Source organism: Monodon monoceros, unplaced genomic scaffold, assembly GCF_005190385.1.
Source record: "Monodon monoceros isolate NGI ecotype Baffin Bay Population unplaced genomic scaffold, NGI_Narwhal_1 Super_Scaffold_19, whole genome shotgun sequence".
NCBI classification, from domain to species: Eukaryota; Metazoa; Chordata; class Mammalia; order Artiodactyla; family Monodontidae; genus Monodon; species Monodon monoceros.
This window is the reverse complement of record NW_021703775.1, coordinates 34,642,610-34,668,206: the sequence shown is the minus strand read 5'-3', so window position 1 is coordinate 34,668,206 and position 25,597 is coordinate 34,642,610. Positions and strand designations below refer to the sequence as shown.

Here is a 25,597-nt window from a genome sequence, read left to right as displayed (position 1 = left end):
GGAAGGAAAGTGAACCACAGCTGCCCTCCCTCCCATGGTTGGCCTGACCTAGAAGCCAGGAGAGACCTCAACTTTAAATCTGGTTCAGAGTTTTTATTATTACATAGGACTGGACATTTTTATTTCTGGATTGAGACTCTATTTTGTGACTTAAATGACCACAGGCCTCATTTTTTTTAGCTAAGAGGGACCAGAAAAGTCAGAGGGCCTGCCTGAGTTTCCTTCCAGGGCTAGGGAAGAACCCACAGTACAAGTTTTAAGGGATCCCAGAAGACAAAACCAAGCTTCTGGGTGACACTTGCCCCCAGTCACACTGGCACAAAGTAGCCGGGACAGGAGCAGGCCCAAGCCCATCCCTGCCCTGGAGCTGGGACAAGGAGGGTGCAGAGTCCACTGAGGGCAGGCTTAGGATTCCAGCTTGTTCAAAGGAGAGGCCTGTCCCTGGAGGCAGAGGCAGGAAGCCGAGCTCACTCTGGCACCGGGGAGTCTGGGAAATGAGGGCACCAGTGGAGAGGCTCCCAGATCCTGGCAGGAAGGGACAGGACGGAGTCACGCAGCACTTCTGAACCCTACCCCCTGCAAGGTCAGGTTCAGCCACCAGGTGAAAATCTCCTCCATCTGATAACAGGGTGGAGGGCAGGCCAAACACCCAGGAAAGTTAGCCCGGGTGATGCAAACCTTGTGCCCCAGGCTCTGGGAAGGAAAATTAGTTCGGAACCAGAATCCAAAGAAGGTGTAATTAGAATCTGCAAGTAGACACAAACGGACTCTCACAGCTGACAGTGCTTGGAGCACTTTGGAAGAAAGGCACAGTGAAAATACAAAGTAATATTATTATCACCTTAATTATAATTAGAACCTACGAGTCAAGTCTTGAAAGACATTTATAGCACATCCTTACTTGTTTAGGTCAGCTTCCCAGAAAGAGGGGGAAAGGCAGACTTGGGCTTTTAAAATTTAGGCAAGAAACAGATCAGTCTATGGGTCAGGGCTACTATCTGGAGCTCCCCTATTTTAAGAACGCCCTTTGGGGCTCAGGTATATTAACTGCTAGAGCCTAAAAGCTCAACATGGTAGAAAATAGGCTTGTTTTTTAGCCTCAGAGGGCTACAGGCCAGTTGGAAGCTTCCACCCACTGTGAAGTAATGCAACTGGTAAAATAGCTGGTAAATTATCCATGACTCAGGGCCTGATGAGTGATGCATCTGCGAAGCAGAGCGTGAAGGGAGGATGCTGAACAAATATCTAGGGGAACCCCAACGGTTCCTGATTATTACAGGGCTTATTGTCCTGGTTGAGGATAATTCAGACTCACTGACATTTTTCCTCTTGCCTCCTGCCCCTATTAGAGGGCAGGAGGCGGTGGAGTGGGGCCGGAGGGGGAAACGTTGCCTGGTTATTTAGGTATTAAGGGCAGCTCTGGTAGGAAAATCCATGTGAGCAGGTCAGGGCTGATGGTTGCAATGAGTCTCAACCTCTGTTGATTTCAGGTACCCCCGCTGCCCCTGTGCTCAGAGCACTTTGGAAGGGAACAATCCAGAATGCCTGTGATCGGCAGAGACACTGAAACCAGAACTGCGTAGACATGACGGAAAGAGTCACACCACTGTGTGGTGCAGTGAGGTTTGAGGCTTTGTGACTGATGAGGACAAGTGTTGCATAACAACAGCTTATGAAAAGCTGGTTTTAAAGTATCTGTATACCTGTGTCATAGTCAATGAGGACTCATTGGAGATGCAGCCTGGGATGATCTGCTTCTATTCACCTCCTATTCCCAAAACGTAGGCACCCAGGCTTCCTGGGCTACCCAGGTCCTCCTTCATGCCTGGCACTGCCCAGCTCATGCTCTGAACCCATTACTGGATCCCCTTTCCCTTCTCCACTCAGTACCACATTCCAAACGTACCCGTCCTTAGTCTCTCCCTTAGGGACTCTGAGAGTCTGAACATCAGCAATGTTGGATTAACACATCCCTTCTGCCAGATAACATTTTACTTGACTTTGTGGAGATGTGCCTTCACCTAAAAGGAGACTGGTTTGAGCCTTTGAGGCAGCGTGTAGCCCAACAAAGTGTGGGTAGTTGGGTGCAGGGTATCCCAACATCAGCAGACACACACGTCTGAAAAGGATCTTTTGTCCAACGTTGCTCTGAGGTTTTTGGCTACTATCCTCACTCAGATAAGTTTTCCTCTTCCTAAGTTTCTAATCCCTAGGTTTGTCATGACTCACACTGAAAACAAACAAATTTTACTTTTTTCCGCCTAAGTGCTGTAGCAGTTTTTCCCTGGGTGGGAAGAAACTTAAGAGTCCGCTCCAAAAACTTTAGAAAAAGGAAACTCCAATCTCTCCAATGATCACTATGTATTTTTCACTCACAGGGGGTTTTACTGAGGTAAGGAGCATTTTTGTATGCCTTCTGGGTAATTCTGTGCAAAATTCCACAGTGTCGAGAGAACATGGTTATTAGCAGCAAACTGTACAACCCCTTATCTGTTTCTTCACAGGTTCTAGCCACAGGGGTCAGAGCTAAGTGCCAGCTCTTCATGCTAAAAATGTTCACAATTTGGTCTGTGCCAGCAGTGAGGACTGCAGTGTGAATTCTTGCTCCAAACTGGCTAGACGCACACTTTGTAAATGTCATTTCTTGGGATCCTGTTTTATCTGAGAAACCAGATTTCACCAGTGGCACTGACATTAGCTGATGATACTGTACAAGTTCTGAATCCTGCAGGGAGAAGCTCTTTTGAGGCCCTTCTCAATACAACTGACATGCTTCTCACTTAGAGCCTTTTTAGGATGAGGTTAAATCCTCAAATCACTCTACGAATCTGACAAAATGAAAATCAAATGCATTACTTTTACAAGCTGCTCAAGTCTATCTTCTCCTCTGCAACATCTGATGTAACTGCTAATACAACAGAAAAATTTAAAACCTTCTCCTTGCTTTCTACCAATGGAGTTATGTGGGTTCAATATATGCCAAAATACAGAACTTAAGATGTATTACAAATTTAAAATACAGATTTTATATAACAAGGTGACCATCCTGGACCTCCCTCTTTAAAAATTAATGTCATCATCTCCAAAGTATTTTTTGACCACGCAAAGCCAGTATCAGATAAACCTCAAATTCTAATTCTAGGATTAGTGATGCTATCTCAAAATAGAAGAAATCGTCTTCCAGAATCATTACGTACTTGGATAGGTATGCGATAAAAGAATCAAGCTGACAGTTAAGCTGGTCTCTAGGTATTTATTAACCTAAGAAAGGATAGAGAGAAATATACCATGTATACAATCTTCAATCAGATACTCTGCTATGCTCCAAAATGAGCTTCATTAAGGTTTGTATTCAATAGAACTACTATCCATGTATATTTAAATGAAATATTTTCCCACTAAATGGAAAAGTTAATAAAAATGGGTGTCGTTATTTTGGCAGGCAACAAATAACAAGATGAGGGAGCTACAAGTTCAGTAAAATTAAAGTTGAAAAATGACCCTTTATTGTTCGAATTACAATAAATTCTTGTTTGCCTGGTATCCAAACTGCTTGAAACATCAAATAACAGAAGTGCTTTGGAAACACTGTTTTTGTGATGTGACTAGTAACTAAGCTGATAAACAGATGTATGTAACTAACAAAAACAAAACCTTCTAAGCTGCACCTTAATAGCCATGTGGTTTCATCCCAGGATATCTGCCATCTGAGGTTATGGTCCTCTGCTCTAGGTTCTGTGCTCGTGGGAGGGCTCTGAATGGTTCTGAAGGGTTGTGTGCACCCAAGGCCCAAGTACAACACCCACAAAGCAAAAAGGAAGAAAATGGTAGTGGCTAAGTGTGTGGACTCTGATGGCAGCTGGCCTGGGTTCAGATCCCTGCCAGACCACTTACTAGCTGTGTGACTTTGTACCAATTATTAATCTGCTTTAGCTTCAGTTTCCTTATCTGTTAAAATGCATCATAGAGCTTCCCTGGTGGTGCAGTGGTTGAGAGTCCATCTGCCAATGCAGGGGACATGGGTTCGTGCCCCGGTCTGGGAGGATCCCACATGCCGCGGAGCGGCTGGGCCCGTGAGCCATGGCCGCTGAGCCTGCGCGTCCGGAGCCTGTGCTCCACAACGGCAGAGGCCACAACAGTGAGAGGCCCGCGTACCGCAAAAAAAAAAAAAAAAGCATCATAGACTTGTTGTGAAGAATATATAGACTATACAGTGTTTAGAATAATACTGGCACATAGAAGGCAATAAACATCAATGATTATTATCCCCAAATGTTTTTCTCCCAATTGATCCCAACTTTCAGTCTATGCCTTGATCTGACTAAAGATAATGATAGGACCGTACTCAGGAGGGTTACCATAGAAAACTGTCACCTTTCTATTGCCCCAGGTACAGCTCCTAAAATTCCATCACTTGAGCAAGTGTCAACAGAGTATATTTGGATGTTGAACACAAGTGTTACTATTAGCAGTAACAACAGCAAACACTTTTCTGCAAGTATTACATGCTCTGCCTCAGAAGCCAGTTGAGACGTAGGGCTCCGACCCATCTCAAATCCAGAATTCCCAAGGTCCTGCTCCCTATGTCTCCAAACACCAGGTTCATCATTCCGTCTTGGCCTTCTGACCAATTACAGATTTTCTCACTCTTCCTAACGACTGTGCGCTCTAGATTTAAGAGGAGTATATCTCCTTTCATCCAGGCCAATGCAGAGCAGGCATGAAGAAAACATTTGTTTCTCTTCTCTGCTTGGCTGTCAGGTGTTTGGGAGCTGGCCAGGAGGAAAGATAGTGCCACAGGAAACCGCAAACCCAGTGTCAGCTGCCTGGATGTCACAGGTTATACAGACTTCTGGGGTGACACTTCTCTCCAGCATCAAGCAGAGTGGCAAGGACCCCATCCCACATGTGGTGGAAGCCAGCGTGCCCCTCCCCGCAAGGAGCTTACTTGTCTCCTAGTCACCTCTTTTTTCAGATTTCTTGCTTCCACTGCACTCTTGAGCTACCGTGTGTCTTGCCTCCTAGAACTGCTCCATTCTCCCCACTGTTTTGTCCCAGGCCGGACACTGCCCTAAATCCTTCATTTTCTCCAAAGCACAACATGAAGCAGTGGCGTAGAACAGTGTTTGGAGCAATGGAGTGGTTATAGGAACAGCAGGAACAACAGACCTCATTGGTGGGAAAGCCCATCAATTACTGCCACCTGGGGGAATTTCCCGCTGGCCGTTCCATCCCCTGGGCCCATCTTGATGCTGTTTCTCAGGTGCATCCTTCTCCTCTCTCCAGGCCTTTCTTCCCTTTGTAGGGGCCAGTCTTCTCCGGATTTTGATTTCTTTCTCATGCATAGCATCTAGCTCTCCATCCCTTGCTCCCATCTAAGCTCACGTCTACCTTTGCAGATCTACCAGCTCACCAAGGTGCTTTGCTAAGCAGAGGTCTCTGACTTCGGGGTTCTGCCCTTAAGCTGCATGAAGACCTGACAGAAGCTTTGCAATCGCATGATCAAAGTTATAACTAGGACATTTGTTCCCCACAGTCTCTGTAAGAGAGAGGAGGACAGTATATTGGTTAGGATAGGATATCGGTGCAGCTCGATGTCAGAGACCCACAATAACAGTGGCTAAAAGAATCGAATCTTAGCTTCTCCACACGTAGACGTCTGAGCTGGACTTGGGACTCTGCTACCTGGAGGCATCCTCAGGGATGCAGGTTCCTTCTATCTGATTGCTCTGCTGTCCCTGAGGTGTTGTCTTCATCACCTGGTTCCAGATGGTGCATGGCTACCTTCCACTCCACCCAGCAAGAAGGAGTAGAAAGCCAGGGGAAGCCGTTTTCTTCTAGGGCATAATGTGGAAGTCACTTACACCACGTGCCCTCACATCTATTGGCCAAAACATTATCACATGCCTGCAAGAGAGGCTGTGAAACAGTCTTTATTTCAAGTGACCGTGTGCCCAGCTGCAAATTGGGGCTACTCCAGAACTTCACTGCTCAATACTGGTAGCCACTACCCCCATGTGGCTATTTAAATCTAAAAGAATCAAATAAAATGTCAAATCCAGTTCTTCAGTCAGCCTAGCCACACTTCAAATGCTCAACAGCCACATGTAGCTCATGGTGACGGCATTGCACAGGGCGGATATAGAACATTTTCATCATCACAGAAGGTTCTACTGGACAGTGCTGCCAGAGGAGAAAGGGGCACGATTGGCAGTCACTGTCACCAGCAGTATAAAGATTTACTCTGCCCCTTTCAAGAGTAAGTCCCTTGGGGTTGGGGACTTTGTCCAGTACGGCTCTGTGCTGTGGTTGCTCCCTCGTTTGAGCATGCCCTGCAGCTAGCTGTTCACCCTGCAGTATCCTTGGATCTAACACAGGCCTGGCACAAGTAGACAGTCACGAGATGTCGCTTCCCTATGTGCCCCCTACCCGCCATGCCCTCATCCACACTCACGGTTCCCCTCCCCTCTATGGAACTTAGTTACAAAGTCCTGTGCCACCACCCTGATGGGGAGACATCATTAATCACTTCCCCATAACAGAGGAGGTGAGACTTGGCCAAGGTGAAGGAGTGAAGTGTCTGCCAGGGTGAGGGCTCCAGCTCTCTCTCCCTCCATCAGCGTCTGCTTTGATGCAAGGGAAAGCCTGACAGTGACAGATGACCACATTCTCAAGCCTTTTTAAGAATTCATGGAAAGAAAATAACCCCACTTACTTCCAGAAGAGAGGGAGGTTATTCTGACTAACTCGGCCCTCAGCCTTCAGGTACGTTTGTCTTGGACAATATTTGCTGGGAACCTCGTGGGCCACCTGAGAATCCATGCCAGGTCTTTATGCTGGACCCTCAGAGCCAGGGCACTTTGTCCCTTGACCCTTTGCTTCTAGGTGCTCTGTGACATTATATCCCCTTTCTCTAGACCAGGAATTTACATGCTATGACATTCCAGAGCCCCTGTATGGTAAAGGGGTGAGGGAGGAGGCCAAGGGTGTTTGAAAGTTTCAGCATTAGTCCTTCAGGTCAAACATCTGTGTTTCGGCTCTTGGGAGAGAGGGAGGAAGCGTGAAATCGCTAATTCTTAAACTTTGTGGGGTCACATTACCCGTATGAAAATTCGAGACTGTCTCCTCAGAAAAATGCATGTACACACCAAAATCCACAAATATCTTGGAAAGTTCACGGACCAACTTAATTAAATTGTGTTATCATTTGGCTTGAAGTCCCAAATGGTCACTGTGGTTTCTTAACATTTTATGAGAGAGCATTATCAAGCTTAAAGAAGTCCTCCAAGGCCCTAAGCTCATTAAGGGCCAGGCTTAATAGAGGCCAGTCGTAGACTGATGTCACAGCTTGTAGGCTCCATTTTCTTTCTCTTTTTTTTTTTTTTGGATTTCTTTGTTTCTGGGAATATGAGGATCTCCTACTCTAGAATGACGCCCCAGGGATAAAAGCAGCCACATCCACCAGGGCTGAGAAAATACCCGAAGGTTCAGCCAGAAGCACAAATTACCCAGATTGGAAGATAGGGAAATGAAAATGCATGAGGCTCAACTGCACAAACTTTCAAACGAGAAAATAAAATTCCTGATTTGAAATCTCCTTGGGGAGCAGAGTTCTTTGCTCTCTGATGGGAACAAAAGGTTACCGCCTTGCATAGTGGATGTTTTCTCCTTAGAGCGTGGGCGGCTTGTTGAGAGGCTTCCTGAGGCCTCTTGGCTCAAGTGCAGGGAGCGAAGCGTGAGTGGAAGGTGGAGTGAAGCGTGGAGGGGCCCCACATGCAGAGACTGGATTGTTAGGATGTGTGCTGTCACGCGAGGCTGCCATCTATGACACTCTTAACCCTTTCTGCTTTGCCCAGAGCTGCAGCTCCCGGGGCAGCTGGTGTTCATTGTCTCAGAAGCTCTGCCCCTTAAATCAGTGGTTCTCAGCCCTAGCTGCGCATTAGGACCCCCTGGAGAACTTTAAAACTACTGCTGCCCAGACACCGCCATTTGACTGGTCTGGAGTGGGTCCCAAGAGTCCCTGGAAATAAAAGCTCCCCGGGTGATTCCAATGCACACCTAGGGCACAGAATCATCACTTTAAAGTGTTGCTTGAAACTATCAAAAGTTTTCTGAGGAGCTGTAGAGAATTTAGAAACTTAATAATCAGAGAAAAGCTAAAAGGACTGTTCCTTTAACAAACATGACTGCCTTAGAGATGGGAAAACCATGTCATCAGAGAAGCCTGACCAGGAAAATGGGCTTGTGGGTCTGACATTCATCCTCCTTTCAGTCCTTAAATAACAGATTCTGATCAGCTTCAGTAATGAAACTGAAGTTCTGTTAAATACTTAATAAGATGAGAGTTTCCAGAGAGAATTAATTAAGAATGAGTTTAATACTATTCCAATTAGGTGTGGGCTAAATAATGCACTGCATGATAATTCAAACCAGAGATCAAGTAGGCTATGGGAGTCCCTCTGGTCAGGGAGGGGGTTACTGACAGCTCAAAGGTGGGGAAGTTTGGCTGTGCACATTACTTGGCAATAAAATCTAGTGAATTTGCACTTTGACAGGGTTTAATACTATTCCAACGAGGCTAAATGTCACTATTCTTCCAACTAGATTATTCTTGTTTTTAGGAAGCAGATAGAAGATTAAGGGTGACCCCTGGGGACTGTTCAGTCATATGTCAGAGCAATCAGTAAGTTGGAGGTTTTAGTTTGGGTTCCCACAGACTCGTGCTCCAAAACAAGGATTCCAGGACAAGTAGTTCATTTGGAAGGTGATCCCAGGAAACATTGGAAGGGCAATGGAGAAGGGATACAGGGAAGGAAAGAAAGGCTATAAAGGATACGTAATTAGGTAGTTACCACTGAGGGCAACATGCAAACATGCCTCGGTCACCCCAACTGAGATGCAAGGAAACTGGGCTTGTTATCCACCAAGTCCCTATCCACCATGGGTTGAGGGCTACTTCTAGAACATTAACTCTCCTCTTCTGGCTCCCAGGCCTAATGTGCTCCCCTGGCCAGGCAAAGGCTCTCAGAGACAGAGTGGCAGGTATGCGAAATAAGCAGCCTTTGGTGTGTAAAGACAATATGGGCAAGGCACTGACAGTGTCTGCTGCAGTGGATGAATACTGAGAGTAAAGCTGTTATTCATCCATCGATCCATCCATCCATCCATCAACCCATCCAACAGAGTCATAATCAAATGGTAGACATATACAATTCAGAATAAGGGCTGGTCACATAAACTCTTACAGATTTCTGTACAGTGGTCTTGTGGAGAAGAGCCAGGAGGGTATACCAGTCCACCACATTTCTTTTCAACTGCCTGCCAGTCTCCCAGCCCACCTGATCATTAAATCCAGGAAGAATTGTTTCCTCTGACTCTCCAAAAATCTGGTGTGCCTAAAACTTCTTCCTTCTATCACCCACTCCCATTCCAATGCTCAAAACTCAATGACAGGGTAGCAGGTGGGATACCATTAGATCTGGCCCATCAGAGATAAAGGGAGAAAAGTCACTTGGTAAGAGCCACCGACACTAAAGGAGATGAGAATTGCCTGACTGAGCTGGGGCTGGGTCCCCTGACCTTCTTGCCATTATTAACTGCTCTGCTCCTGTCAAAGCAGCCTTTTGCCGTGACCTCCAGACCCAACTAAAAGCATGAATTCTTTAACAGCTATCTGATATTTCTTTCTACTAACTGAGTAAAGTGATTCTTACCAGTAAGAAGCCAGAAGTGAGGCAGAATCCAGGGTCATTGCAGGCAGAGGGGAGGAACCATCTCGGGTGAGTGAAATTCAAATGCAGTCATTTTATCCTTTAACAGAGCCAAACAGAAACACCTACTAAATCTTCAGGCTTTAAAAAGTAACAAATGCTGTGCAGAATCAAATAATCTCACTCCATCCAAGGTCTTCCTTTCTGCAGGGCAGGGTTTGGGGTGAGGCAGGGGATAGGGAAGGATGCAGTGGAGGAAAGTGAGGGCCAAGAAAGGGGGAGCTTAAAGGGGGAAGGGCTGGCACCACCTGGCACAGAGAACCAGGCTCCTGTGTTTGCTCTGCTCATCTCAGGAGGTGCCATCAGTCAGACAGACAGCAATTACCCCTTCTCTGAGAGTTCGCTCATATCTTAATGGTCCGCCTCTCAAATTCTCTGCTCCATCCCTTAAAGGTAACAACACACTGTTGTGTGGGGGACAATGAGGACCTTTAAACCATAACATTATCTCTTTTTCTTACTTCAGAATGCCCAGAAAAACGTCAATTAAATTTCTAAGGTTTTAAAAAATACTTTCTATTAAAGACATACATTAAATACATTACGCTTCCTCCCAACTTATGATTTTTTTAGAGACAAAACTAATGTAGCCCTAGAGTCTTACCCAGTTCTGGCAGACTTTAAAAATTCTCTTTATGGCCTTTTCTGGTTATAAAAATAATTCACCTCATAAAAATTCAAACCAAACAGAGATCAAGAAGACTGTGGGAGTCCCTCAGGGTCAGGGTTGGGGGTTATGAACAGCACAAAGCCGGGAGTGTCTGCTGTGTGTGTCACTTGGCAATAAAACCTCGAGACTTTGCACTTTGACGGGGCACTAATGTCAAAATGGCTTCATCACACAGGCCTCTTTCAAATGTCCCACCTCCTGGGGATGGTGAGGTGGAGGCAGCAGGCTGCTGGCCCGTCCTATTATACAAATCATGTCTTCTATTAAAGACATACACAGAACACGGTTCCACCCGTGTTCACTGAGTCCCCAGCAACGAGAAGGCATTGATGAGCAGGGCAGACAGGAGACAGATTTCTCCAAGATCTCGCCTCTCCACGGCCGGTGGTGAAGGGAGATAGACCTAAATAAAATAGCCACACTCTTCATGCACAATTGTAATCAGTGACAAGAAGTGCTGAGGAAAGGAACTTGGTTCTAAGAGAACATGTAACAGAGGACTCTGCCCTAGATGGGGGTTAAGGAAGACTCCCCTGACGAAATAATGCTGAGATTAGAAGGAGGCGGCATTAACTAGAGGAAGGGGTGGGGCAGTAGGATGAGGAGCCCTAGGCATTGCAGATGGCAGCAGTGCAAAAGCCCTGTGGTAGGAGGGGATCTCTGCATTTCTAGGGACTGAAGGAAGGCTTGTGAGGAAGAAAGTGGTGGATAATGCAGTGGAATCAGGCAGTGTTTGCTAGTCAGGCTAGGGGTCTGCGAAAACTCAGGAGGGTTTAAGCAGGATTTGCGAGCATGTGGGCCAGTGGGGGATAGAGGCATGCTCACGCTAGTTGCAGTTGGAAAGTGGACGGGGCAGGGCAAGAGAAGTGGCAGCGTTGTTGATGGGTGTAACCCCAGCTGGTGGGCTATTGCAGTTCTCCTGGCCAAAGCAGCCGGACATATGCCTCCAAACCCTCTTATAGCCAGAAACACAGCATTATTGCTTCTGCGACTGGCTTCCAGACACCAGTCCACCTCGCCAGCCCAACTGCATCAGCTCCCCCGAGGGAGCTTCCTGAGCTCCTGTAACATATCGATTCTTATTTAGTAGGTCTCAGGAAGGCCTGGGAATCTGGAGTTTTAAAGCTTCTCCAGGTGACTCAGATGTGCGTCCACAGTTTTTCAAGTTTTCTCCGCAAAGATTTGCTTGGGAAGATGGTGTTGAACCCTGAACTGAGCACTGGATGCTAGTTCAATTCCACCACTCCTAACAGTGTGACCTCAAACAAACGGCTTCACCTCATGAATCTCAATTTCATCATCTATAAAATGGGGGTGATCATTTTCTTCTTGTGTGCCTGGTGGGTAAGGGGTGTTTTGAGGATCTAATGAGATGATGAATTTGAAAGCATAACACAAATACCTGATACTCCCTACCTGCAAACAAACAATAGTTTTCAGTGTGGAAAAGGCATTCAGATTTTATTATTTGGTGCTTTGGCCCTTTTTTTCTCTGGCTACCTTGTGTAGGGGAGGGCTGTCTAATGGTGCTTCGTTCCAAATGCCCCCTCCCAATTCACTGAGGAGGGGGTGCATCTCCCTCCCCCTTCCTTAAGGATCTGCCCTCCTTCTAGGCAATGGCCACTGTGTCCCCTTTCACATGCCCATACGCTCGTCCCCGCAGCAGCCAGTATTGCTGTTCCCACTGCCTTTGGCAGTACATCAGCTAACGGTTGCTACGTGCCAGGCACTGAACTAAACTCTGTACACATATTATTAAAAATTGTCCCTATCACCCCCCTTAAAAGACGAGGAAACTGAGCTGTAAAGAGGTCAAGTAATTTACCGAAGGTCATGTGGCCAGGAAAGCAAGGAGCTATTTGAACCGATTAAACAATCTGTTGTACCATCATTTGTAGGAGGGGTCTGACCATTAGGCTCAAACTTCACCTTTGCCTTTCTTCCAGAGGAATAGAATGCTATCAGGCAATGGTGACTCCTGGGGTGAGTGTAGATCCAACCTTGAGCCTCATTAAGCAATGGAAATGCTCATAAGGTTGTGAGCCCCCTGGGGGCAAGGACACCCTCATTCATCTTTGTGTGAATGGCACAAAGCAGGTGTTTGGTAAAGTTTGTTGATGAATGAAGCATTGGCAAGATGACTATGGGGGAAGAAAAGCATTTATCAGTGTACTGCTAGCTTCCAACACTTGGTGTTGAATCTGGAACAATAACAATGTTAACTTAAAAGGTAAGTGGTACTTTACAGTTTACACAATGTAGCAACATAATATTTATCCCGTGAGATGATTTTTATCCCCATTAGAAAGAAGACAAAAGTGAGGCTCGGGAGGTTAAATGACTTGCAAGGCTACAGTGTGAATTGCTGCAGAGAGCACCAGCATGGAAGTCAGGCAGACGGATTATAGCCTCGATTGCCCTAGTTACCATGTGGCTATGTGGCACTGAACTATGTATTCATGCCCTAGAATCCCCACATTACTCATAGGTAAAATGGAGATGTTTATAGCATCATTTACATAGTATTTTCTTGAAGATTAAATGCGATCATGCATAAAAGCACCAGGCGCATAGTAAGTGTTCAGTAAAACTAGCTCTTGCTAGTGGAGATAGAACTGGTGAACTCTGGTCATCTGACTTCAGTTGAATGTTCTTTGCCCCAGATTTGAAGTTTGTGGCCAGTATGTTTATATTGAACAAATACATGGCAGAATATTATAGAGAATTTATGAAAATATTTACCAAAAGAGGTGGCATTTGCATTGATGAAAACCAAAGTAGTAGGACCCTCAGGACTGACCAGTGCTGGGTATCTTTGACAAACTTGGGTCCTTATTTTGAAACTAAAAAAGATGGTCCCCTCTGCTTATAACTACAGTGGCCAGCACAGTGACCCTGGCTCATCGTTACCAACTAATTTCAGTAGTTACATGAGGCATCACTTGAGAATGGAATATCATTCATTCATTCAACAAACATTTATTGGGCACCTATTGTGTGCCAGCCACTGTGCTGGGAGTCAGGATGCGATGGTGAACATAAGAGGCCAAGTCTGCAACTGCATGAAGTTCACAGTCTAGTACGAACACTGGAGAGGTTGCTCTTAGCCCTGGAGAATCTTGGGACCCAAAGAGCCACACCCCTGGTGGAACACGGGACCTCTTGAGCAGGCGGTGACCAGGGTATGTTATGATCCATCTTCTCTTAGTGGTAAAGCTGTGAGCAAGTCTCAAAGCCCATTTCTTTTTGGAGGAAGCACAGGTAAGAACTGGTTATAGAAATAAAGCAGAGAGGAGAGGGCCTTCTTTGAGTGGGGTCCCAGGACCCATGAAAACCTCTTCTGATGGCAGATATCCTCTGGCTGGAGAGAAAATCCCATGCCTTATCCTGATCTAATCTGACTGTCCTTTTTTTTTTGCGGTACGCGGGCCTCTTACTGTTGTGGCCTCTCCCGTTGCAGAGCACAGGCTCCGGACGCAGGCTCAGCGGCCATGGCTCACGGGCCCGGCCGCTCCGCAGCACGTGGGATCTTCCCGTACCGGGGCACAAACCCGTGTCCCCTGCATCGGCAGGCGGACTCCCAACAACTGTGCCACCAGGGAAGCCCTTGATTGTCCTTTTAAATGTTATCCCAAAGGATGTGTATTCTTGACTGGATGGGACAGGGAAGGAAGCCCCTTTGACCTTCCATGATGAGACTTACTTCCCTTCAATGTAGATTCACAGAGAGCTGGTAGCTTAGTAGAGAGATTTAAGTTATCCAGAATTAACAACTGGAAACATAAACAACATTTATGGTCTTAGCCTCTTAGCTACTGATATAGAGAAAACCAGAGTTAAAACACTGGTTTACAGGTCCTCTTCCTAAGCAATGTGTTTATTTCCAAAGAAAATGTGTTCTCATTTCCAGACCCTATTTTCTGAGTGTCCCAAGCCTAGCACTGGAGCTGGCAGAAAGGACCCAGCTACAATTTGTGTCATGCCTTTTCATTTGTACGAAAGGCAGGGACTTCCCTGGTGGCGCGTGGTTAAGACGCCATGCTCCCAATGCAGGGGGTCCAGGTTGGATCCCAGGTCAGGGAACTAGATCCCACATGCATGCCTCAACTAAGAGTTCGCATGCCACAACTAAGGAGTGGGCAAGCCGCAACTAAGGAGCCAGACTGCCGCAACTAAGACCCAGCACAACCAAATAAATAAATATTAAATAAAGAAAAAAGAAAGGCAAATGTCTTACATAGGACCTGCCTCCTAGAATCAGCTTGGGAATCAAATGAGATCATGTATGTAAAACACTTAACTCAGTGCCTGGAATGTTATAAAACATAACTATTTGTAGTGGATCTCTGATGTTGGTCTGCCTGACACCCATCTCTCCTTTGGGGAACAGTCCCTCTCCCATTTCATATGGCCTTGGTAGGCGTGGAACCCAGACTGGGCTGATCGTGGTACCCCTTCTCCCACCTGTGGCAGGAGAGAGTTAGGCCAACATGCAAAAAATGTGCAGAAATGAAAGCTGGGTGGACAGAGAGAGGGTCCTGGCATACTTGGGACCAGTGTTGGTCCCTAAATCCGGGTTCCTATGCAATAGCTCCTTATTCAATTCCATGAGCTTCCCTGAGTCAAGACACAAGGGTGAGCAAAAAGTTCCCCTTTTGCTTAAGTTGGGTTTCTATAACAAACTGTTCGGATCATGAGGTTGTGAGGGCATGAAGCTGTAAGCCCGAACGACAGGAGGATGGGGTGAGGCACCGCCCTTTCAGGTGCCCACAACTGAGAACTGAGAATGTTCTTGGTACATTCCCGGGGTCTTAGTCACTGATGTTTCAGCAGGCTGCAGAAAGTCTCCTTTCATCTGCCTCTCACCTGTCCTGGATGAGTCACATCACTTGACTCACCACCGAAAGTCACCCTTCCCTTCCGAGTCTCAGAGACAACAAGTAAGCCGAGAACTTGAACTGTGTCTTAGTGATGGGGACCCCTCACCTGTTTAGATGAGGAAGGATATCCAGTGGTCTCTGTAGGTCAGTCACAGCCCAGGCCAGGGGCTGGAAGAAAAGCAAAGTGGGCATAATGAGCAGTGACATTTAAACTGGAAAACAGATATTAATACCAGGGCACTTTCTGTGTTTTAGTCACCTTTGGATCCCCGGTGTGAGTGCAGTATCAGGTACTTTATTAAGTTCCCTATTAAGGTCTCAGTAAGCGGAAGGAATCTGAGCATGCAAGGAACATGTCTTTAGTTCACTCCGGTTATAAGGCCACACTGCACAAGGCCCTTAAGGGGTGAGTTGAAAAGGCTTGAGACCTGCCTCCTGCCTTTAAGGAGCTCCATCGGAGTGAGGGAGGTGAGGAAATTGATGCACCGGGGGAAGTCAGTGTATCATGGAAGATAAGGTTCCAAGTCCACGGGGTGGCGCTCTCTACTGAGAGGTTGGAAAGGCCGGGAGAGTGGGGTTTCTGCTGGCATCAGAGGGTGAGTGGGATTCCAAAACGTGGAGAATGAAGCAGAAAAGATCGGGCAGCTGTGGGTCAAGGGAAGCAGGAGCTGTAGACCTGCAAGGTCAGGGAGATACAGCTGAACAGATAAAATAAGAAGTGTCCTGGTGGGCGTAGGGGTCTGTAGCATTAGGAGGTGTGGAAGGGTCAAGGAGCAGCTTCTGCTCGCCTATTCAATTTTGTTGACAAGGTAGCATTTGACCTTGACCAACTGGAGGGATGCAGTGGGGAGGGGTGCCCTTGGTGGCAATGGAAAGGTGTGGGCAAAGTGTGGTTCCTGACATGCAGCATCCAGGAACTTGTTAGTAAGGCAAATCCTCCACCCCACCCCACATCTGCTGATTCAAAAACCCCAGGGGTGCGCCCCTGCTGGGTGTGTTTTAACAAGCCCTCCAGGTGACTCTGATGTCTGGCCTAGTGCGGTCAGCATGCAGAGAGTGTCTGAGGGGGCCAGGCAGGCAAGGTGGGCTGGCGTCCGATTGCAGGATCCTAAATACCAGATTCTAGAATTAGGGCATTTTCCCTGTACCATTGAGAAGCTACTAAAAGTTTGTGACCATGAGTCATTTATTCACTCATTCATCCAGCCAATATTTATTGTGCACCTTCCATGTGCCAGGCCCCATACTGGGCACTGGGACCCAACAGAAAACACGCCCATGTTACTTCAGGCCAGTGTTTTAAGTGCGAGCTTATCTGTAGACGAGATTGCTATTGCCTGTCTTTTTTTAAAATCTGATTTACTAACGGAACAAACACCTATTACGCTCTCCAGAAACAACTCTGCTGCTTGTCTCTGCCAACAGAATTTGTTTGGCTAAACATTTACTAAAGTTTCAAACACTAGTGATGGGAACTGATGGAGAGAAAACAGCTTTCAGATATAAAATAAATAAGGCCTGGGGATGTCATGCACGGTGCGGTGACCATAGTTAGTAATGCTGTGTTGTATATTTGAAAGTTGCTAAGAGAATAGATCTTAAAAGTTCTCATCACAAGAAAAATATTGTAACTATGTGAGGTGAAGGAAGTTACCTAGACTTATTGCAGTGATCATTTCACAATATATACACATATCGAATCACTATGTTGCACACTTAAAACTAATACACTATTATATATCAATTATATCTCATTAAAATTTTTTTTTTAAATAAAGGGGTGGGGTCAGTGGGAGGAAGCATTTTCCTTCAGTCTGTGCTTCCTGCCAGAGAGCTGCATTTTACTGAGTTCTCAGATGGACCTGCAGCCTTGGACTTTTGGACCGTGAGGGCCAATTAGCTCCAGGTGTTCCAGGAAGCTGTGTGCCCAGAGGGTGGGGTGGCGAGGGGAGGGGAAGAGAACGAAGGCGGCAGCTGTTGGGGACTCGGTCCTGTTCTCCCACATCAATTCTGCTAGTTGCTCTCGAGGAAACTGGAGCTTGATTTCAAAGGCAAACAGGTGTTTTCATCTGAGTTCAATGAAACAGCTAATGTGCTCTTCTGGAAGGTCAGACATCCTCCGGACAACTTTCAGTCCTCTTTACTGTTTGGACAAGGGCCAAAGTGGGGGTGAGGATGGGGAGGTTGGAGCGCCTCTGGCGTCCCGGTCTCAGGCCACAAGGCTCCTATCGCTTCCCACCCGGCTGACTGAGCCTGGTGGGCATGGCCCTCCACTCGGGAGAAACCAGCTAAGGCGAGCGGCGGTCGCACCAGGTGGCAGGGGACAGGATTCGGAGGTGTCCCAGGGCTATTCCAGTTTGAGCTTGGGCTCTCTGGCCTCTAAGAAAACAAAGACGGCTTTCTGATCTTCCCTAAACCCTCCGTCTCCCAAGTCAGCACCCTTGTCAGGACCTCGGAAAGATTCCAGTTCCTCTCCTACCCCAATAAAGCAATAATCGTTCACTCCTTCCACTGAGCAGTCCTCAGTTCGCTCCAAGTCAGAGCAAAGGACCAGGAGAGAGAAGCTGAGAAATTTGTGTCCAGCATTGCCAATGCCACCAGCCCTACGTCCAGTTTCCTTGTCCCATGTGTGATAATACAACAGCAGCTTGATGCAAGGCCCCCTCCTCATTTGCTTCCTGGGGATTGTTTATTGGAGACCAGCATTTCAAAGAGCGAGCGCCAACTTTAACATATCCGTAGGCAGTGCACTGTCAACCCCACGGTAGATCTTTTTTTTAAGAAATTACATTACAGAGGGGTGGGTGGCAGGGAGGAGAGTGGGTATTATAGCTGCGGGAATTTTTTTTTTAAAGACCCAGTTTAAAAAAATCTCAGACTTAATTTAGTAAATTTCAATTACAAGGAGAGTTACTAAGCTGAAAATCATTTGCATCGTATCCTTAATTACCACTTCATTTGTACCTGAGATCATCAATAGAGATTCTTGGGAATGCGTAGTCAGAATAAGTGGTGGATTCTAATGAGGTCTTTGTTCTTCCTGAGTCTCTCTTAGGAAGCTCTTTCCTCCCTCTGTGCAGAGGCACAGCGTTTTCCAAACTGGGTGGAGACGCCTTAAATTAGAAGTGGAGCGTGTGAAGAAATCGAGAGGTTTTCAAGCTGGCTTCACCAGGGGGAGAGAGGATGCCACACCCCACCTCCGGCTCTCTAACAGCTCCTCCTCAGGGTTTTATTCCTCTCCCCTTGAATGCATTAGTTCTGCTGGGCTGCTGTGGACGCATTTGCTCCTGTGCTGGCCACAAACATCCATCTTTATTAGCCGGCAACAGAGCAAATAGCCTTTCTGGGCCTTCCTCTTGCAAATAATGGATGTGCTGCCATCGATCTTCCTGCTTCTGTTTTTCCTGCTTCCTCTAAAGAAAGTGCATCCAGCAGTCCCTGGCCACTGGGTCTTTATTGGAAAAGCTGTTTTCCAAGATCAGTTAGCTCTAAAAAAGTGATGAGCCCTCAGAGACTGCGAGAATGTGTGTGTGTGTGTGTGTGTGTGTGTGTGTGCGCGCGTGTGTGTTAAGATACACTTTGTAAGAGACGTCTCTCTTTTTGGATGGCGGGGTAGGGGGGCAGTAAGGAAAGGGCCAAGTGAATAACAATCTCTTAACTAAATCCTGCTAATGCCCACTGTTCGTTCCTTCATATGCTACCCCCGACCCTGCAGCCTTTACAAAGCACTTGTTCATCTATTACCTTGTAGGTAATTTAAAAATTGCCCTCATTCTACAAATGAGGAAACTGAGGCTCAGAGAGGTTAAACAACTTGCCCAAAGTCACTCAGCTGGGGGTGACAGACTGAGGATTTAAGTCCAGCTCTCTTAATCCTGTGCTCCTTCCAATACCCCAAACCACCTCTCACGGGCTGCCGGCAGCCTGGACATTGACCCCATTTGTGGAGGTCGGCGTTTGTATCCTGCTACAGTGTGTTTCCCATTTAAACTTTATTTCTGAATCTGTATATTTAAGCAACAATTTTGTTTCAGAGGACTCCAGAGAGTGGCCTTACTTAACCTTCCTCTGGAGGTATGTGTATTTGGTGGAGAGTGGTGAAGGGGGTGGGGGAGGAGGGGAAGGGAGGAGCCAGCAGGGAATTTTCTCAGTTTTCCACTGGATGAGGCCAAGACCCAGGGAGGCAGACAAATCCACGATTCTCCTGGCATTCTGAACGTTTGCCAAATCCCTGCTCTTTGCTCTCATTATTCCTCTGGGCTGGTTCCAAGTGTGGCATGCAGTCTGTGGAAGTGTTTGTGTTGGGGTTGGAGGCAGCAGGACTGATGCTGTGAGGAAGGAGGGTGTTAACACCAAGAGTCCAGCCAAGCCTTGGGGTCACAGGGACTGGTCCAAAGTAGGAAGTGTCCTGTGAGCTGGAGGGGTGTTTGTCTCCTGCAGAACCTCCTGGATACAGTAGCTTCCTCTGCACTAGCTGGCTACCCCCTCATGGTGCAGATGGAATACTCTGGTGAAATGAACAAAAGATTTGAAACTAAATAACTGGGTTCAAATCCCACCTCTGCTTATTAGCTGACAGATCCTGGGTAAGTCACTTAACCTCCCCAAGGATCAGTTTTCTTACATATAGAATGAGAATACTAACATCCACTCTCTGGGCTGTGCTGAGGTTTAAATGAACGATGTACAGCAAAGAGCAAATGGTGGCTTTGATGAGTAGATGGTTTGAAGCAGCCAGGAAGGGGGAGGATAATAAAAGGAGACTGCTTGTCCCACAAAGACATTAGCAAGGGGTAGGAGTGGGTTCAGTGATGAGACAGCTTGCAAGGACTTGTGTAAATAGCCCATATGCTGGCTCTGGGGGAACACTGAGAACCTAGTTTGAAAAGCATAAAAGTCATAAAATAGCACCAGTATTTTTTTCCTTAGTGTGAGCAAAAATATTCAAGCAGACAAACCCAAGCCAATCTTCTGGGAATAAGACTCTAAATATTACTTGAGAGTCACCTCAGCTTCCTTCCAAGAGAAAGACACCCCCATTCCTTCACCCCACACCCTCATCTATGACGCATTAGAATTGTAACTTTTCAGCTTCTCCCACCAAAATCATAGACCCTCGTCGTGGGCTTGAGGACAACCCTGTGCTCTGTACTGTGTTTCCTCAGTTCAGTCCCTTTGGTGGTTACAGTCAGTTTCCAAAACACCCTATCAAAGGAGGGGGACGCACGTCAAGCCCCACAGTAGACACTAGGTGGCGCTGGACCCCATGTTATTCAGGCAGCTAACACCGCATCCCTTTCTGGAAAATTATTTCTGCAGTGAGGTCCTCTCCTTCCCAGAGACGTGGGACGCTATTTCAGTTTATGCCACAAGCATAAAGGGCCACCAGAAGATCGCCCCTGGCTTTTCTGCTAACTGGGACAACTGTCCGGGGTGGCTGCAAAAGGCAGCTCCCAGCCCTGAGGCTGGAGACCCAGCAGTCATTTGCTGAGCTATATATATAACTTGTTAGGAACAAGAAGGTCTTTTCAATTTCGGCTCTGCCCAGAGGGGCAGGAAGGAAAAGAACTTTCTCCCTTAGGAGGAGGTGGGGGGAAAAAAAGAGGCAGATCCATGATGCTCCTTTGTGAGCTGCCCAGAATCTGCCCTTCCCTCTGGGAAGGGAGCTGAGGGACTTCCGACCCTGACCCCAGTCCATTACATTCCAGGCCCCACCCCCTCTCAGGGTGAGACCATCCATCCTCAGTGGCCCCAGGAGCTGAGTTATGGGTTTATTTTCTGTCCAGGGATCTAAGCTGAGGTTGACATTTAGTACCCGCTTAATTTCATTGCACTGACCCTCATATGTATCAAGAGCATACTGGCATCCTGATTGCTGTTATCACAACGCTCTTATGAACAATAGCAATAAGTGGCAGTTAGAAAGTAATTTCCAGTTTTCTAAGCATTATAAGCACTCTTTATACCCACAGAGGCAGGTGAGTTTCATTTTCTGTTTGCAGATAAAGTGACTGACACCCCGGGGTCTCACTGGAACTGCTGACACTGATGTTGTCTCTTTGAAACAGTGATGATCATTGTTGCTTATTATCACTTTCACTGTTATGTTCCCTTCCATGTGCAAGGGGCCAAACAGAACACTTGCTTAAAGACAGCTTTTGGCTACTGGGTTTCTGTTTGGGTGGTACTACCTGGGCAAAGGAGGGCTGAATGTGGAGAACCAAAGAAGTGGGGTGAACACTGAGCAGACCCTTGACTTCTTGGACGAGCAAGAGTTTCCTTCGGTGGAGGTGGGGCTCTGCAGAGTTGGAGGGCAAATGTGTTGGGAGGGCGGGTATGTTGGCAGTGCTGTTAAGAAGACAACTGGGGAGTCCCCATCAACCAGCCAAACAGCACATTCGTGGGTACCTACCATACAGAAAAGAAACGGTGTGCCTCTGTGAGGTCACAAAGACCTTTAAGTCTTTGCCTCCAAAGAGCTTGTGGTGCACTGTCATTGGGGCATATATAGCATGTACAGATAAAAAATTAATGACTCACAGAAGTCCTAGAGAATATCCTAGCTTGGTTGTGCAGGGCTTCCCTTTGGAGCTATGAGAAGGGAAGGGGTTGGCAGGGCTGGAAGGAGACGGGAGGAAGGGACCAGCTGGGACTCCTGGTGGCCTGGGCTGGACCTTAACATCTGCATAACATGGGGCTTTTGCCCCCAGTTCATGTCCAGGCTATAAATATCCTGCTGGGGTCAGAGTGCCTGGGTGATGTTTTGTACCTTCCAGATGCCTGTGTTGTGGCCTCAGGAAGTCAGAGGGAAGTCACCTGGGGCAGGTGAACTTTCTACCTTCCAACCCTCCTCCCTACAAGGTTCTGTTCCCCAGGTCCTCGAAGGTGTGGGTGCAGTTCCAGGCCCATCACCCCCACTTCCAGTCAGTCCTGGCAACTCTGCTCCTGACTTTCCCCTTCTTCCCTGCTCCCCCCACCGCCTCCACCCCCAACACCACTGACACAGTCCAGGCCTCATCACACCTGGTCTGAAGGGCTTTCCTTTTAAAAATAAACAAAATGATTTCTATAGGAAATAAATGCACATGGAAAGGAATGCACATGCATAAATCTGACAAAAACATTTACAGTAAAAGTAAGCCTCCCTTGCACGCCTGGTCCCCAGCCTCCCAGGTCCTCCCTCAGAAGCAGCCACTGATCCCCTACCTCCAGTCCACCCCCTTCTCTCCCTACCGGCCCAAGCCTTGTCCAACCACCCTTTTCTGCTTTCCAGAATCTTGCTTTTTAAAGCATAAATTGATCCTGTTTTTCTTTGTCCTTGGATATGTGAAAATGCAAACTCCTTGACCCAAGCTACAAGCCCTTTCCTATCAGGCCCCACAGACTTCTCCAACCTTCTCCTCACCCCCAGCCCCACTCACAAGCTCTGTTCCAGCCAGGCCCAAGCACTTGCAGTGGCCTAAGTCCATGTTTTCATCTGGCACAGTGTATACTTAAAAATAATTTTTAATTTACTTTTTTGAGTAGGTAATACTAATACACACACATATAATATCTTACTTCCCTAAGCACCACTATTCACTAATTTCTTGTAGTTCCTTCCAGATAATTTTTATGCATATTCCTCTCCCTTTTTTTACTCAAATGATAACATGTAATTGACACTTTCTACATCTGTGTTTTAAAAATTTAGTAATAATATCCTAGAAACCTTTCTATAGCAATTCATAAAGAGCTTTCTCATTGTTTTTCATAGCTCTGTGGTAGTCAATTGCTTGGATATACTCTAATCTGGCAAACTTTATTGGACCAGATAGTCAAGGATAGTCAGGACAAGAGAGTCAATATTTGAGGGTTTGTGGGCCATCCAGTCTCTGTGAAAACCACTCCCCTCTCTGCTCTAGTGTAAAGGAAGCCCTGGATGGTGCGTAGACAAAGGGGCCCGGCTGTATTCCATATACCTGTACTTATAGATGCTGATGTTAGAATTTTATATGATGTTCATGTGTTATGAAATAGAATTCTTCTTTTGATTTTTTTCAACCATTAAAAAAATGTAAAACGATTCACAGCTGCAGGCCCTACAAAAGCACGAAGAGGGCCAGTTTAATGAGAGTTCGCTGACCCCTAACTTAGTTAACCAGTTCTCAATTAATGAGCATTTAAATCACTTCTAACCTTTTGCTGCAATTTATAATCATGTACGTATGTCACTTTATATGCATCCAAATACTTCTCCCTGTAGGGTCAGCTCTAAGAAGCAGGGTTGCTGGGTCAGAAGGTGTATGCATTTATTTTGATGAGGATTGCTAAATTACCCTTTTAAGGGCTGTACTAGCGGACATGCTCACCAGCAATGGATGGGAATGTCATGTCTTCACAGCCAAACTTGGGTTTTTGCCAAGCTAATAGGTTAAAAAAATAAGAGGCATCTCAGCACACAGCCATTTGTATTTTTTTTTCTGAGTGTTGTCTTTTCATATCCTTTGCCCATATTTTTATAAATCTTTTCTTTAGAGGTTTGTTTATATTTTCATGGTTTAAGGAGATTAGCCCTTTGTCTGCTGAGTTGTGTATATTCTTTGCAGATTTTCACTTGTTTGGTACGTTGCTTATACAGGTTTGCTCGTTTGTTTGGTGTGCACAAGCTCTAATTTTTTTTAACTTTTATCAGCTGAGTTTATCAGCTTGTTATGTTACAGCCTGTGGTTTTTGAGTCATAATTAGGAATAATTTTCCCACTCTAAGATTATAAAATAATTCTCCCATGTTTTCTCTTGGTACTTGTGTGGTTCTCTTGTCAACATTCAAATGCTGAATCCATTTGGAATTTATTCTGGTATATGGTGTGAAGTATGGCTTCAACTTAATTTTTTTCTAGATGGCTACCCAGGAATCTCAACACCATTTATTGCAGAGTCACTGGATTTGGAATGCCACATTTATCATATATTAAATGTATTTATAGTCTTCATAAAATATATATATTCATTGGTCTGTCTATTCATGTGCCTTGAAGGATTTTTATTTTGTTTTACAGATTTCCTTTTTTCTTTCTTTGGGCCACTCTGCGTGGCTTGTGGGATCTTAGTTCCCCGACTAGGGATCGATCCTGGGCCCTAGGCAGTGAGAGTACAGAGCCCTAACCACTGGACCCCCAGGGAATTCCCTATGACGTTTTTAATGATCAAAGTGCTATAGTTTGTTTTTATGTTTGTTGATCTTGTCCAGGATTTCTCAACCTCAGCACTATTGACATCTTGGGCCAGATATCCTCCTTTGTTGTGGAGGGCTGTCCTGCACATTGTAAGATATTGAGCAGCATCCCTGGCCTCTGCCCACTAGATACCAGTAGCAGGCGTGCACACACACACACACACACACACAGAGTGATAAGCAAAAAAAGAAAGAAAGAAAGAAAAAAAAGTTTCCAGATGTTTCTAAGTGTCCACTGGGGGACAAAATCACCTCAGTTGAGAACCACTGGTTTAGCCATTCCTTGTTGCTTTTTTTTTCTTTTCCATAGCTTCCCATTTCTTCTTGTTTATTTCACCACAATGATCCCTCTACTTGGAATGTCCTTCACTTACTCACTTTTCTCTCAGCATTCAGCTCAGGCCCTCAGGAAGACTTCCTGAACCACCCTGCTCCGTCCTGTCCCCACCCAACCCGGTGTGACCCCCATGAGAATTTCCATGAAATTTGTTTGTCTCTTGCCCCTGACCGGGCTGTCAGCTCCTAGAAGAGAGGGGTTTTGTTCCTGCCTTTATCTCCTCTGGCACATAGCCTCTTGCACTGAGCTTGGCACAGGGTAGGTGTTCTATCACTATTGTTGGATGAATGGGTAAGTGGATACTTTTTTACCCACCTCTCACCAACAGCCACAAGTTCAGTCAAAGCAGATGGGTGAAGGATGGGATCTGTTACCCAGAATGCATCCCTGGTGCTGAGAACCGGGGTGGGGAAAGCTTGTGTGTGTCCAGGCACACTAGTCGATGAGATGTGTGCAATTTCCTGTTTAATACCCTGCAGTCCCCAGCTACTAAGATGCACTCAGCTGCTTAGGAACAGGAAAAGGAGAGCTGGGGACAGCTAGCCTTGGTGCTTTCCTGGAAAAGCTGGATAAATAGTGTTGACAACATGAGCCCTGGAGTCTGACAGCTTATGTCAGATTCCTACTCTATTCACTTACCAGGTACTTAAGCTCTTTAAGCCTCAGTTTCTTCATGAGTGAAATGGGGGTAATAATAGTACTTACCTCAGAGGCAAGCAATGCC

At 46.3% G+C, this 25,597-nt stretch overlaps 1 long non-coding RNA gene across 1 annotated transcript in view; it reads right to left on the bottom strand.

Moving 5' to 3' along the window:
* LOC114900516 overlaps positions 1-15,490 on the bottom strand; it is a 73,990-nt gene extending 58,500 nt beyond the window's left edge. Inside the window, exons 1-2 of the long non-coding RNA XR_003794856.1 lie at positions 15,427-15,490; positions 9,714-9,810 (exon numbers count right to left, since the gene is read on the bottom strand). This is a non-coding gene — a long non-coding RNA (uncharacterized LOC114900516). The remainder of the gene's footprint in view (positions 1-9,713; positions 9,811-15,426) is intronic.
* Between the last annotated feature and the right edge of the window lie 10,107 nt (positions 15,491-25,597).